We start from the raw sequence: 16,019 nt of genomic DNA, 5'->3' as shown, positions 1-16,019 counted from the left end.
GTCCCTGTTTGTAATATTATCGTCGTGCACGTAATGTATATTACTATTTGTGTGTGTGTAGGTATTATATGATATTATATTATTATTATCTGCCATGTATAATACGATTAATACGTACGTACGTACATACATACCTATATATTTATGACAAAGTATTAAAAAATCAAAAGGGGGGCCCATACGAGATCCGGTCCACCGGCAACCATATAACTGGTTTCTTTTTCCTTTTAAATATCAATACATAATATAATATAATAATATCGCCATGTATACATTATAACGACGACGTGTGTGCGTATACCCCCGTGGTACGCACGCGTATAAGAATCATGTTATATTGTATAGATCTTGCGGTCTGCGTGTATATTATTGTGTAAACGAGGAAAATAATAACAGTTCAGCTGCAGCCTCGCCGCCGTTTTACGATTATTATATTTTTATTTTCCTCCGTGGCACTTGTGAGTTGTGAAACACGACGACGACGACGACGACGAACCGAGTACGTGACAGTGTTGTAAAAAATAAATAATAATATACGATATCCATTATCAGGGACGACGGGCGGCACAGGGTTGTGTGTATTATTTCCCTGGGCCCAGTTTTTTCATACATTTTGTCGACATTAAACTTACGATCGGTAGGTACGTACGACCTATACATAAATTTATGGTTGGTTCATAATGTTTAGTTCAATCTTTTTCGTAGCTTTCTGCCATTTGAATTTCTCTTTGATGTTCTGAACATAGACATATATATATATAATATAGAAGTATATTATACTTATATATGTCTATGGTTCTGAATACTCAGTCACGGTACAAATTCTGCGAAGTCGAATCTTCGAATATTAAAACGAATGGTTCATCAGAAAAATCAAAATATACCCGTAGAGATTACCAAAAACCAATATCAGTAAATTCGAATCTCTTATCAAGATCACCATCGTTACAGGTAAGCCCTGCAACACTTTTTCTGGTGTAAACGGAGATTATATTATGCAGGTTGAAAAATGTACTTAATTACTAATTACACACGCATGCTTCATTACCTCAGTAGTTCGGTGGATATTGGCTTTGGAGTTTTCATTGGTTTTCCAGCAAAATATTGCAGGAAAACAATGCAATTCATAACACATGTTACGTAAAGGTAACTCACTATAATATGCAGTGTTATGTACAACATTTATTTATAAAATAACTGAATATATTTTTCGATATAACAACAAAAAAGGATTAACACATAAATTAATTACAATAAAATAAAATTAACATCACGTCTGAAGAAAAATAAATCAACACGTCTATGCTCGATACGCATCCCACGTGCGTGGGCATACTTACAAAATTCCATTGGAATTTGGTGTCCAATCATCTCAACGATGCTTTTTCCCGAGAATATACGCTGAAGAATTTATTGTGCCATGGACACCATTATATTGTATAAAGTCTATATATGGTGCGCCCGGTTGATAGTCACATTTTTTCTAGTAACTAGAATCTAGCTCAACCATCTTTTAGTTTTCAACATCATTATTCGTTAAATGCAATAGACTTGCATACTGTTATGTAGATCATACGCAACTATAGAGTATAGGTCATGAACGAAAATTATCTATTTATTCTTATACTGTTTAGTATAATATTCAACTAATTGTTGTGCAACCACAACGTTTTAATTTTTAATTTTTGCAATTTGCATTATCTTACTAACGACCAAATACTATTGTATACAGTCAACTGATAGTATGAAATTGGTAGCGGTACAACCGGTCGTTAAGTAAATTTGTCATCAAATAAATCGGTCTCCTTCAATTGATCGTGAAATTAAAAAAAAAAACAATGATACAATTTACATATTCGTATGAATGTTTTAAGATGAGCATAAATTAATTCTAACAATAATTATAGTGCACACATATTATGTTGTGTTAAATCAACAACAATATTATTTAAAATTATTTGGTATAAATTGAGAAAAAAACATCATTAGGTGAATTTGTCATTCTTTAAAAGACAAAAATCAGCTATCTTTGATAAATATTCATAAAACGTTCGTATATTAAATGATACCGTAATCTATTAGGTATATAATATTCTAATATTATATCCACAACATAAGTATTTTTAATCAGCATTCTGTTCGATACTATTATATATAACCTATATAATAGACAATAGTGTATGTAATAATAAGTAATGGCTAATTGTTTAATTTTACATGCCAATTGTCAGGACGAAAAGGTGTGCCTAGTTCAACCTATAAAGTGTGCGACGAAAAATTGCACGGGTACATCATGAAATGGAAGCAAATCAAAAAAGGGACGCAATAGTGTAAAAATGTGAAATGCCAAGTATTAGACTCTTCATCTCTCGGGCAAGAACACTAAGCGTCCGCTCAAACATCTGTCGGTGAAGTATATACGCATTTTTCTATATTTATAACAAGACGCACGCGTGCGCGTCTTCCCAGAAAAGTCTCCGAGCTTGGGACGGGTTCTCGGAAACGTCGTACGGACGACATCGTTTAATCGTTCGTCGATTAAAAACGTATTAAACGCGAGGTCTTGGCTAATATTTCAAGAGCTGTCCATTTATGTAATTTATAATATGCGGTTGGGTAAACGCGAACCCGCGAAATGATTAATACTGTGTAATGTGTACCTAATTAACTGACATCACCTGTAGTACACGATTACGAACGACTGCTGATAATCATAATATTATTGTTCCCCTAGTCTTCTCGATTAATGTATCGATCTATTATGAGAGTCTTATTCGAAATGCGCGTTATCTATTCCCTTATTTTAAGTTATCTTATACACTTGGTAATCGAGCGCACAAAAACAAACAAAATAGTTTCAACCGCTCGAGTATATACAAGTCTGAGTGAATTGGGGATGAAAAACGGATTATGTACCACACGTCACATAGATCTTAATTCGAACTCTGCAAACGAACGGTTTGTATATATTATACGGCCAGCCATCATCGTTAGCCATCGATGTATGTGTATACTTTTGGACCCAACAAGTGGTGGATGGTACTCATAACCGACCATATGATACCACATTATAAACCTACCCGTCGACGATGGGCACTCGTCGATCTAGGTGGCTGCGAGACGGCGTTGGTGGTTTACATCAGGCACGCACAATATTTCTGTATATATTATAATTTTTAAGTATTATACACACACACACACACACACACACACATGAACGCGAATATAATATGATAAATTATCGTTTCACGCACACGTGTTGCGGACAACCACCACCCACGCGAGTCGACGTGCCGATAAGTTCTTGCAGCGCACGCAAAGGGGGGGGGGTACGCTTATATTGGTCTCGTAAAACGGTTTCTGATCGGCGTCACTCGCTGCAGCGTTTATGCGGGTCGGGTCCGTGAAATAGGACACTTTGGTGGATATTAATATATAATATAAAATATTGTAATAGGCGGTCGCGTGTAGTCGTGGCGACGGCTGCGGTGGTCGTCGAGACTTCGTTGGAGGCTCCGAAATGGCGCCAAAATCGTCCGACCGTGGTGTACCGATGTACGGTTCATCCCTTGTCCGTGCAACGCAGAACCGCCATCGATTGCACACAGATATCGTCCATGGCACACACATTGCTCAAGTATACACACACATACCATAAGATGTATTACGATAATATATTATGTCTTAAGGATTATATCGTCGGGGACATCGTCTCAGTCGGTCGGGTTCAACACGTGTCCGGCGGACGGTTAAACGTTTTCTATGTATTTTTTTTTTTTTCGTAATCTCCAAATAATGCACGTCGTAAATATAATACGGTCGAAGACTACGCCGCTCGCCCCGCCGCCGCCACAGAGAGGTCATTCTTATGCAGCGCGCTAATAGTCGTCCCGACCCTGTCCGCCTGCATAATATATATATTATATATGTATTTTAATTTATAGTATACGACTTAACGATAACGACGATAATATATTATATTATATCATATTATAGTAATGGAATTTTTAGGGAAAAAAACTACCACACAACGCCCTCGGACGGTACGTTTAGCCGACTTGATAGCGATATGGGGCTCTATCGCAGCGGGAAGGCGACCGTCGCGGCGGCGGTCGATCTAGATAATAATACAATATTCGATAATAAACTTACTCTTCATTACTAACATAATACATGTGTAATGTTTGCAAAGTGCGCATTATGTCCGTATCGGAGTCGTTCTCATGGTCCCGTCGCCAATCGATTTCTAGATAATGCAGTGACATGTTTTAGTAATTTTATTTTTTATCGCGACAGAGATTAAACATAATAGTAGAAAAACACGGCAATAATATTATTGTACAAATTATACATTTTTATTAATCGTGACTTATCGTAGCTATTATCGACGACGACGACGACGACGACGGCTTCGCGCGAGCTGTGCCCCCAGGGCGAGTGGGCCGCGCCCACCGCGTCTCGCGCATATTATGACATGTGACGCAGTGTACAATGTACATGTTATATTATTATTATTAATTATTATATTTAATTATAATATTTAATATGCGCGTACACGCGACGACCCGACGCCACTGCCACGGACGCCGCCGACTCTGGACCGCATTATATGTTATATTATATTGTTTGATAATATTTATGCGCAGGGTACACACGTGTGTCGCAATCGCTCCAGCACTCGGTCGCGCTTCAAGTGTGCACGTGTGCTGCAGCAGTGTGCGCCGTGTCCAATGTTATCAGGGTTTTTTTTTCTTTCACCCCGTTTTTGGTCGCCGGATCGAAACGCGTTTAAAATCCCGACCCCGCAGCAGCCACCCGGTTTTTCCCACCGCAACCCCGGTTATGTTTTTTTTCCCCCGCTTTCGGATTTCAACCTCTCGCGGCGACGATTACACGCGTTCCATATAATATACTCAAAGGCATAATAATATATATATATACGTCACATGTATAATATGGCCAAGCATCGATTTAAGCAGAAATTACCATATACAACTATACGGGTCAGGTCTGCAGTAACACCATATGGCCTTACCTAATGACTGAAAATAAACAATATACTACACATAAGCCGAAGAGGGACAAAAAAATGTATAATACAATTTTGTGTTTGCTTCACGGTACAATTTTCCATCGATATTTTCGGAATAATGCAACCGTCACACAACACTGCAGACAAAGCGAAGAAAGATTTTTTTTGTACAGTTAGTGGACAACTTTGATATAATATATTATGACTTGACCCACTGAAAATGTCTATATACCTATATAATTTCGACTATGGGGAATCATGTATTCCATACTACTCTGCAGACTCCTATTATACCAAACAATTTCTACATAAATTTGTATGACCTATGCATTAAAATAATACTATATATAGTTGCCATATCCTGTACAGTAATAGGCCAGGGACTCGGAGATTCCGGCGATTATCCGGAAATCTCAGTGATTTAAGATATTCTGTCAATAATATGATAATCATGCAAATTCACTAGGCATACAAATTCGTAAAAGAACACAGACAAGGATCGATGAATATATACTAGTATTTTACACGAGGAGGTCCGAGAGAAGCTCCAGTGGCAAACGTGTAATACTCCGCGGAGTCAGCAACCATACAAAAGTATTAAATTGATCGTTAAATAATCAACTCCACTGTTTAGTACAAAAAGCATTAATAAATTATTTAAATCATCATGCGGCTGTCTCTTATAACTCGATTCTTTTGAAGCTGATTGAGTCGGCCTGCAGCAACAATAGTGACTATTATAATAATATATTCTATTATACTGTAGCATAACTTGGTGCCTATATATGTAATCTCAAAGACCTCAAATTCAAAAAACGTAAGTATACATTTCGTGAAAAATATTTTTTGTTTTTATTCAAAAGTAACTGTAGTACTTGTTAAGGAAATAACATGATATTATATGCACCTAATATTATCATAATATTGTGTTCATGTGTCAACCTGTTGACCGGGATTTTCGAAACTCAATATCGACAAACTGTGTGTGGCATGCGATCCCAGAGTAAAAATTGTTTTTTAAACATCGAGTTCTTCCACGTTAGTCGTTCCTAATATAATTTATTATCATGTGGCGATTACGCTTGACTTCGATAGAAATGAAATCTCGATAATAACACGTCGAAACTGTACACAGTTTTGCGAAATACATAAACTTATTCAAAGTGTTTAAACCACTGTAACAGTGAGCAGTCAAATAGATATTATTATTTTAAGTATTTAAGACCATGTTCAACACCGCTGCGCAACATAGGTTGGACAGCCACAGCTTAACAATCACTATAATACTTATAAGTTATATAGTACATTACACAGTCGAGAGTCCAATGACTAAAGCATTGTTACACGCGACGATGTTACCATATTATTATATTATGTTGATATGCAATCGCAATCTAGAAAAACAAGTCAAACAAAATATATAAATACTCGGTGTGTACACTTTAATGCGTTTTCTTTTGTGTATAGTTTTTTTTTTGCAGCAGCAAGATGGAGAAGGGTGAACGTTTATTTGTAAAAAAAAAAAATGCCCCTTTACATTTGTACAAGTACCTGATCCAAGACTTTGTAAATCGCTGCACGGAGCCTGCACATAATATATATGACCATAAACCCCGGACCGACGACGTCGTGTGTATAATAATATTATAAATGTGTACACACGACATATCGAGCGGTAGTAAAAAAAAGAAAAAAAAGGGAGACCCTTATAACAAACCCGAACGGTCGCGCGGGGCACAATGAGCGTTCATAAAACATTACATAATATTAAAATATTAAAACGACGTCGACGATATGTAATATGTATATATATATAGGCACATATATAAATATAATAAACACAAGCACAAAACACAAAGTCGTCGTACACGCAATAATACATATAATATGCAGTAGGACGACATTTTATAATATTATTATATTATTTTACACGCCGCGGCCGCCCGCTCCGCGACTAACCCTTTTAACGACCACGGTAGCGGATGTCCTTTTATAGGTAATATTATAGGTACATATACCTATATGTGTATACCGTTTAGGGGAAAGGTCTCTTCAGGCCGTGTTTTCTTCTTTCTTTCGTTTCGCGACGGCTGTTATACCTATATATATATATATATACCTATATATATGTACACATAATATTATACGACATATCATATATATATGTATAATATGTATACGCCATTATACACTGCACGTGATGTTTCATATATATTTGCGCCCCCGAGACACGACCGAACACCTCTCGCGTTTTCTTGTCACGGGTCGCACACCCTCTTATACGCGTATATTACACACACGTGTGTGTGGTGTGTGTGTGTAAGTACGTGGCGGCAGCGTAAATAATGATAATGATATATTATATTATATATTATATTATATACGCAACACGCCGCGAAACACCCTTTCGAAACATGTGGGTCGAATATAATATATTTAAGGCGGAGGCCGATTAGGTACGATTTCAAAACGCCCGGAGAGCGGCTATACGATAGTATATGCATATATACTGCTGCACAACGTCATACTAATACAATATGCGACACGGTTACACACACACACACACACACACACACACACACACACACCACCCACACATCACGCGTCACATAACATATATATTATATACACACAAAATCCTATGTGTAGCGTGTGGATGTAATAATATAATATTATAAATATAGAACGACGTTGAAACACGATATTCGTAATTCGGTCTCGCAGTCTGCACCGTCATCTTGTGTTATAATATGTAACGTGTACACCAGCCCCTATTTTTTTTTTAAATGCCCCACACTTTTTCTGTACGATATTAGTCGGCGTCGTGGTGCTGATATTCCTGGTGGTGTAGTACAGGGGGTGATAATACGCCTTTTGGCAACACGACTTTGAAATCTGCACTGCATGATGCAACATTTCCAAATAAATATAGGGGCTGTTCTACACTCGAACATTTTTTAGAGTTTTCGGTGGGACTGGCCAGCACTATCCAATTTATGAAGTGACCCGCACCCCGATATCAATAGGTATATATAATATATTGACATGGTCCACATGGACCTCGGATGGTAGGTAAATACAATTACGTCCCCCCATCACCTTTGCAATATTCTGCCCAAGGAGGGAGAGAGGGTTGCATCTATATAATATTGTGTACAGTGAAACCGTTCGTTAAAGTTTCTCGTGGTTTTCATCAATGCATAATAATATGAGTCTGTATACCCACGAGTGTAGCCCATGCACACATACACACCAGGCATCACCATTCACCAATTAATATTTTTGGAGTCGCACATTAGGAAATCGTAGGGGGGGTACCATCACACACTCGCATATTGTAATGACAAAACTTTGAAGCAGAAGCCGAATGAACGGACAAATTTACAGTTCCATAATTTTCTTTTCTTTAATGAGCATGACGTCATAATTTATTAGTTGAAGATATGGACGGATTGCCTGAAGATATTAAAAATTACATACTTTATTAGTATATTTTAAAGACAATAATATGCAATGACGTATTTCAACGTATATAAGAACTACTATCGAATACTTGCCATACTGCTATAAATGTACGTTTGAAAACGTCTCGTCTAAGTCATCGGGCAAAGTATAATCAAGAGACATCTAAATTTATTGCAAACTCATCCTTCTGTATTGCAGTTTTTATTTAAAGGTTAAATTGAGCTTCATCAAAAACAACGGCAGAACATCACAAAACGTTTTCTCTAAATCTACTAAATATTGCTTGAATTATAAATTATAATACATAATTATATTCGTATAGCTAAAAAATATAGGTTTTTTAGGAAAGATATTTGGTTGTCATTTAGAGCTTGAAATCCTTATAGTCATAATTCATAAGGTTAAAACTTTTCATTATATTTGGCGTACGAAAAAATACTAGATGAACGAATGACAGATCTACCTTGATTTGGGTTGAATTCTGGGATGTAATGAAGTCAAAAACACTCTAAGCTCCGATGAATTGGGTAATCAATATGACTTTTATTGAAGTCGGTTCAGTAGTTTCGAAGAAAGTCGTCTCAAACCAAATCAATTTCACATTTATATAATATAGATATGGATATTGCAGCCAGAACTAAAATAACACACAAATAAAAGGTAATCTATATCAACCATACAAACGATATTATTATATAAACTCGTTTTTTTCCCGAATTTGTATATTATCAGCGTTTTGTATTTATTACTGCAGCATTCTAAATTTCTATATTAGATATTTTGGTATATTCTCACAAACTCGTCTAAATATTGATTTCAATCAAAATGACAATCAATCAACTTACATGATATTATATACCATTATAATATTATAATGGACTTATAATATGATGGACCGCAATACAATATGTAATAAGTCAAAACTACTAATCGTGTAATAGGTACCCAAGTAACGAGAAAATACTAAATGGTAATAGTTTAAAGTATCAACTGGCAGTTAATTATCACCGAAGATTTATGAACGAAATAATTTTTGTCGATGAAGACTCTCGATGGATATCATACAAACTAACGGATTTGAAAATGTCTAAGTTTAATCTGTATTTAAGTGGATCAACTATACAGGGCGCACAACCAACCACGTTTTCTAGTTTACCTGTTATAGTTAAATTAAAATTAGAAAATGAAAAACACAGTGAGTCAATGTGGCATGGTGAACAAGTGTATGGGGTACGGTGAAACCTCTCTATAGCGGTCACCATCAAAAGTCCCCTCTTAAGGGGCGCCCGTAAACAGAGGTTTAACTGTATCCAAATCCTTAAAAGCAGACTTCTCAGTAACTTTTTTCTCAGGAAATGTATTTTGTGTCGTTCATAAAATAAAATTAATGTACCTATAAATGTACTTTTGATCAAAAAAATAATACAACAAACGTAATTTGGTCAAATTAATTTCAAGACATATTAGCTTCCAACAAATTTTCGAATACACAAAACGATATTGTTAAATACACTTGATATAGTGTTTAGTGTAATAAACATATGCTCATACAATAGTTTACCATATCTAGAGCGGAGGGGGCTAACCCCCTTCAGATATAAAATTAGCCCTCCCATCAACTCGCATTGAACTTGTGACTACCTATGTTGAAACTTGTGTAGTTATAATTTTTCATGAAATATATTAATTAATCATCAAATATTCAAATCTCTTTAAACCAATTTATTTATATTTTAGGACAAACTTAAATAATTACCCCCAACGACGGAAGATAATTGTAAATTGCACAAAATACATTTCTAGTGTAACTTTCCATCCAGTAAATTGCGCTCAAAATATTTCATTTCATTTCTATGTTGTGCTTCGCACCCTCTATAAGCTATTTTTAACTAATAATTTATGATAGCCATTTAGCATTGCCCCGTGGATATAGAGGAGGCGACTATCATTGTCCTTCAAAAATTGTTCTTTGGTTTAAATTTAAATTTAATAAAAAATTGAAAAATTGAAAACTTTTTTTTTTAATCAAATAGTATAAGGATGGATTTATTAAGTCTTCTTATTGATTTATTTTTTTTTAGTTAAGCGAATTAAATAATTTAAAGAAAAAATTATATTAACATAAAACATTTTATTCTTAGATACGTTATAAATAACCATTGGTACAATTTACTATACTCTTATTACCACCCGCAGTTACAGTTGTAGAAATTTACAATCTCCCATTTTTTATCCTCCAAATAATTCATGATGTACGTATTTTACTCACATTATTGTACTTTTTCAAATCCGACGAATAAGTATGATAATTGTTATTATATTGTTTTCTATATACACATATAAATAATACTCATAAGCACATTAGTCGTACACTCCGCGCACTATATTAATTAGATATTTTTTTTCCCACTCGCATATCTATAATTGCGGTAATTTGAGTCAAAGAGATACCACATTCTGGGTATACACCTAACACCGTATATATACTATGTATAATAATATGTTCTTCATATACGGCGCACGTGTGTGGGTATACGGACGACAATATTTACTATTCAAAAACTGTTCAAATCGTCGACACCTTTTGTCGACAGCAATAAATTAGACGACGTTTCGTCGTGGAATAGGTCAGGAGAAGAAGTTTTTGAGAAAATATTTTTAGAACAAAAAACAAGAGCATAATAATTATACGGGTACAAAACATGTAGGAGTGTACATACCTATTATAGGACAATGTTAAAGTAGTTGCCTGATGTAGTCACTTTTTTAAATGGTTTCTATGCTACTTACTTATGCTGCTTTTTGTCAGTCGAAATTACCATCGCGAGAACGAGACACGCATAGTTTTTGAAAGTCTGGAAGAAAATTAAAGCGTCGAGCATAATTATTATTGTGTGTATATATTATTATTCATGTCCGAGAAGAATAATTATTTCCATCACAACAATAATATAGATAATAGATCATAACTCATTGTCGTCGTCATAGGTCCATGAAAAGAGATTGTATAGAGACGCTGTAAATACAATATTATATTATATTATGTCCAACGATTGTTTTACGCACATAGTTTTAAATTCGAAATCAATCGAAAATGCTCTAACCTCTAACGGCCTTACATTAAAGCCCAGCAAAATTGGTTTTCGATTCCAATCCACGATCAACTATAATATAATACTATTATAATAAGAGACGATCGTTCTCGACAAAAATATTATATCTAAAACGACGAAACACTTATATACGCACAATCCAGGATAAAGGGAGAGGGTTCCAGGGCTCGTTGATCTGAATAGCCCATTTATTTCTACAAGATTTTTTTAATATTATAATTCATGGGTAAACAAAAGAAATTTCAAAAAATAAAATAAAATACGTTCATATTACGAACTATAGGTACAGTATAACTAGTAACTACGATACTTAAGTTTGATATAAATCCACGATAAATTGATATTTTATGATTATGACAAAATATATATGATATGCGATATCATGGTTAAGTTTTTAAATTATATAGTTGTTGACAATTCGTATTCTGAAACTATATAGTCCGTATAGGTATAGTGCAAATATAGAATTAATTTCAATAAATTGATAATGCTAAGAATTTGAGATGTTCAATTTATTGTTAATTGATATTAGGTATTTTTGACCTATATAACGATCTATAACAATATTCTATGTCACAGTGTCAACCGCGTTAAAAATATTATGTGTTGTAGCGGATGTGGTTGTGGCTACTTTATAGTTTATTTGTTGGAATTATTCGTAATTGCGTAAGTACAATATAATAAGCGGTACCATGTAGAATGATTAGGTAGTAAAGATTAATGAATATTAATTATTAATTGTTATAATATTAAATTTTTATTCGATGAGTATTGTTTGGTCTGTCGGTGGTTGCTTTCATTCTATGTGTTAATAGTCTCACGCAGTCACGCCTCCCCATAACAAGTCTGAAGGAGTGCTCCCACACAGCAGTTGAGAAATATTGCTATAAATATACCTTGGTTACACATATATATTTTCTGGATCCTTTCAACAAATTATCAGCACACCCATCCCACCCCCCCCCCCCCCCCCCCCCCCCCCCCCCCATTACCTTAATATTATAATGTGTTGCATCCGCGACAGGGATCGGCGCCACTGATGCGTATAATGCGTATACAATATACATTGTCTCTAAAGTCCGGTAATCACCATTAGTATTTTCGTGAAAAATCTCTCTAATTCAATTCCAACAACGGCATAACTTCACGATTTGAAAAAATTTCCTACAATCGGGTGAAAAAATATTGACCAATAAATAACAATATACTGCATATTTCTAATAATAGAAATATATAAGTTTTTGATTTTTGGGGAAAAAATAAACCATAATATTATGGATATGACGTTGCCGAAAATCTCGATTGTGCGATTTGGATTTAATAATCCATAAATATAAATCTATCTAAACTTATTTGTATAGAGCTCCTTTAAAATGGACTTATTTCATGTTTTCCGTAACAGGTTCTATATATACCAACCATCAGATTTGCTCACAGCCCACAGGCACGACTATTATTATATTTTATTAAATAATTCTCACGAAAATCAAAAACTAGATCCTCGTCGGTCAGCTCTCTCACATATCGTAATGAAGTTTTTTCAACAATTGAAACACACAACGCGGTTCTCTTGTATAGATTGCAGTTGAATAACCCTCGTTTTATTAATATTTGCCACGGAGACACTTAGGGTGGGAAACTTGCACTATAAATACATAATAATATTATAATATCACTCTGAATGCTGCGATTGTTTTCGTGGTATCCAGCGCGTTCAACAGTCGTCGGTTACATTATTATTTATTACTGGTATTATTATTTTTATTACGTCAGAGAGGAGAATTGAAAGTTAAAAAACCAATCGCACAATAATATGATATTATAATTATATAGCTACATAGACGACGACGAGAGAATTACAATATGTACATAAAATATAATCGACGCCCACGTAGTTTTATTACGATAAATTGACTATATTAATGCGTACGCCGATCGCCGATCAATGACGACGATTGTAACGAGTTGAATAGAATTCGTATACGACGGACGGAAACGCGCCGACGACATTTTCTATATTATTATAATAAATGTTATTACAATAATATATTTGGCAGCCACGGGCTCCATCGTGTAGTCGTCGTCGGCGGCCGATTTTCGGATTGGGCAGAGGATATAATATAATATCATGGCGAGAAACGGCTAAGACATTGAGATGGTCTGGGGGCGGGGGAGAAGGGATTAGCCCACCAAAATCCTTCTTAAGGCCCAACGTCAACACAAAATCAAAATATTGTCAATATCTAAATTATAATGTTAAGAGTACGGGTACATACAAGCTACAGTCACCCGACTAATCTATATCTTTCTATAGTTTTCCGTTTTTCTTCGGTTAAAGTATTGAATACCTAATATAAATAACACAGTTACAATGATTAATTTTGCGATTTCCTACTTCTCAATTCTAGGCATATTTTTGATGTAAGCACAAAAAACTGGAAACAGATTCGAGTGATTAACAAATGCTCCGATTAATTCCGACGTAAATCCGATGTCGTTAAGATTTGCGTTCGTCTTTTTTTGAAAATAATATGTATATTATTTCATAAGACGAATTGTTAGTGTAAAGCCTCCCCTAATTACAGCACTGGGTACAATTAAATAAAATTATTTTTATTTTCCATCGAACAATTATCACGTCATACGAGGTTATGAGATATTTCATCAGTTCAGCAAAACATGATATGACCTTTTAAAATAATAAAATAAACCATGATTTCCAATATAAAACAGATACCTATCCTTGCATAGAACAAACATCAACATTTTTACACGTTTGATTGTTTGACCTTTTAAAACCTAGTTAATAAATATTTTTTTATAACGTTTTAATTAATTATACAGGACTGTTGACTGTTGTTGTTCTGAAAACATGGTCCATTATCCTTTCTTGATCCACTACACTGTTTTGGATTTTAATATGTTTATTTTACGATTGCAGGTTTCGAAAAGCTTCTCTCTTAAGAACTATTTTATTACTGGTATAGTGATATACTGGTATTTATTTAATCATTTTAATGGTTTGAAAACGCGAAGAAAAATAAATCGTCTATACTCTATTATCCGTATTAAAACCTGAAAAATTCCTCGAGTCATTGTGTAATCGCATACTTACCAAAAACTCATCCTTCGTACATTTTCATTTGTATACCTAATTTTTCAAAACGTTATAAAACGAAAAACAAATAAAAAACCAGTAAAACGATAACAAAGAAATACCAAAAACCAAAAACTATAGAGGATAAACAAATTAGGTAAGTACATATACATTTTGTATAATACTATTATCAATTTTTTTTTAAATTAAACCTACATTTTCTTAATCCGTGTTGGAAATTTTAAAAAATTAAAAAATTTTTTTTACAATTTTATGACTCTGTTATCGAGAACCGTAATCGTATTAAATAATTGTTGATAATTATAATGTAAGGCTGTTTATAATCTTAATTATAATTGTTATACAGATTATATAATAAGCGTTATAATTTAATTTGTAGTATATTTATGTTCTTAATAAAATATCTGCATACCTGCTACTATATTTATTATTTTATTACTATCACAAGACACAAATGAGAAACAAAAGGTCGTTTACGGTAAAAAGAGTAGTTTATCTCTCCTAAAAATTAAGTTCTATAAACATAAGGCGAGGTTTTAAGGCAAATTCCAAACTCGAGCCAAAATAATAATACAAAATACATACCGTTCTCGTTTTATCATTAGCTTTTTCTTCTGTACACTGCACTAGTCGTTGATGTGAGGCGAGGGATAGCACAACTAACCACCTGTAGTAGTACCATTTGGTTAAGTTATAAAAAAAACAGTCGTTGTGTTATCGACGTTACCTGCACCAAAGTCATAGTTGACCTTTTTATCGTTTAAGAAGATCGCTAAAACCGAGTGGGCAAATTCGGGTCTTATCCACCTGGTTTGTGCAATGCTCTTGCAGATAGGAGGCGGTGGTCCAAGAACGTATCGACATATATACCATATAATATATTATATTGTCTTTGCTCACGACTGAAAAAAGTTCATTTTATCCATTCACAGAGACACGCTGAAAGTGTGGACATGTGGGATCAAATCGCGTTAAGTAACCATTCGATCAGACATGGGTGATTGGTAGGGGAAAATTAAATCAACACTAAAAATTTTAAATTTAAATATTATTATATTTTTTTTTAAACTAAAATAAGTATTTCAATTCTTACTATATATGTATATATTTTTTTTACATAAATATATAATATAAAATATTATATTTTTTACATATATAATAAATAATAATATAATATAATTATGTCAATTCTAAAACTTAAGACAAATAGGTTCTACGTTTAAAGTATCGTCTAATGTCTATCTAAATCTAATGAAAAAAAAAACTGTCGATTAAAAAAAAAAACAACACG

The sequence above is a fragment of the Myzus persicae genome, unplaced genomic scaffold (assembly GCF_001856785.1).
Source record: "Myzus persicae strain clone G006 unplaced genomic scaffold, MPER_G0061.0, whole genome shotgun sequence".
Lineage (NCBI taxonomy): Eukaryota > Metazoa > Arthropoda > Insecta > Hemiptera > Aphididae > Myzus > Myzus persicae.
The sequence above is the reverse complement of the archived record's forward strand: the minus strand, read 5'-3'. Positions refer to the sequence as shown.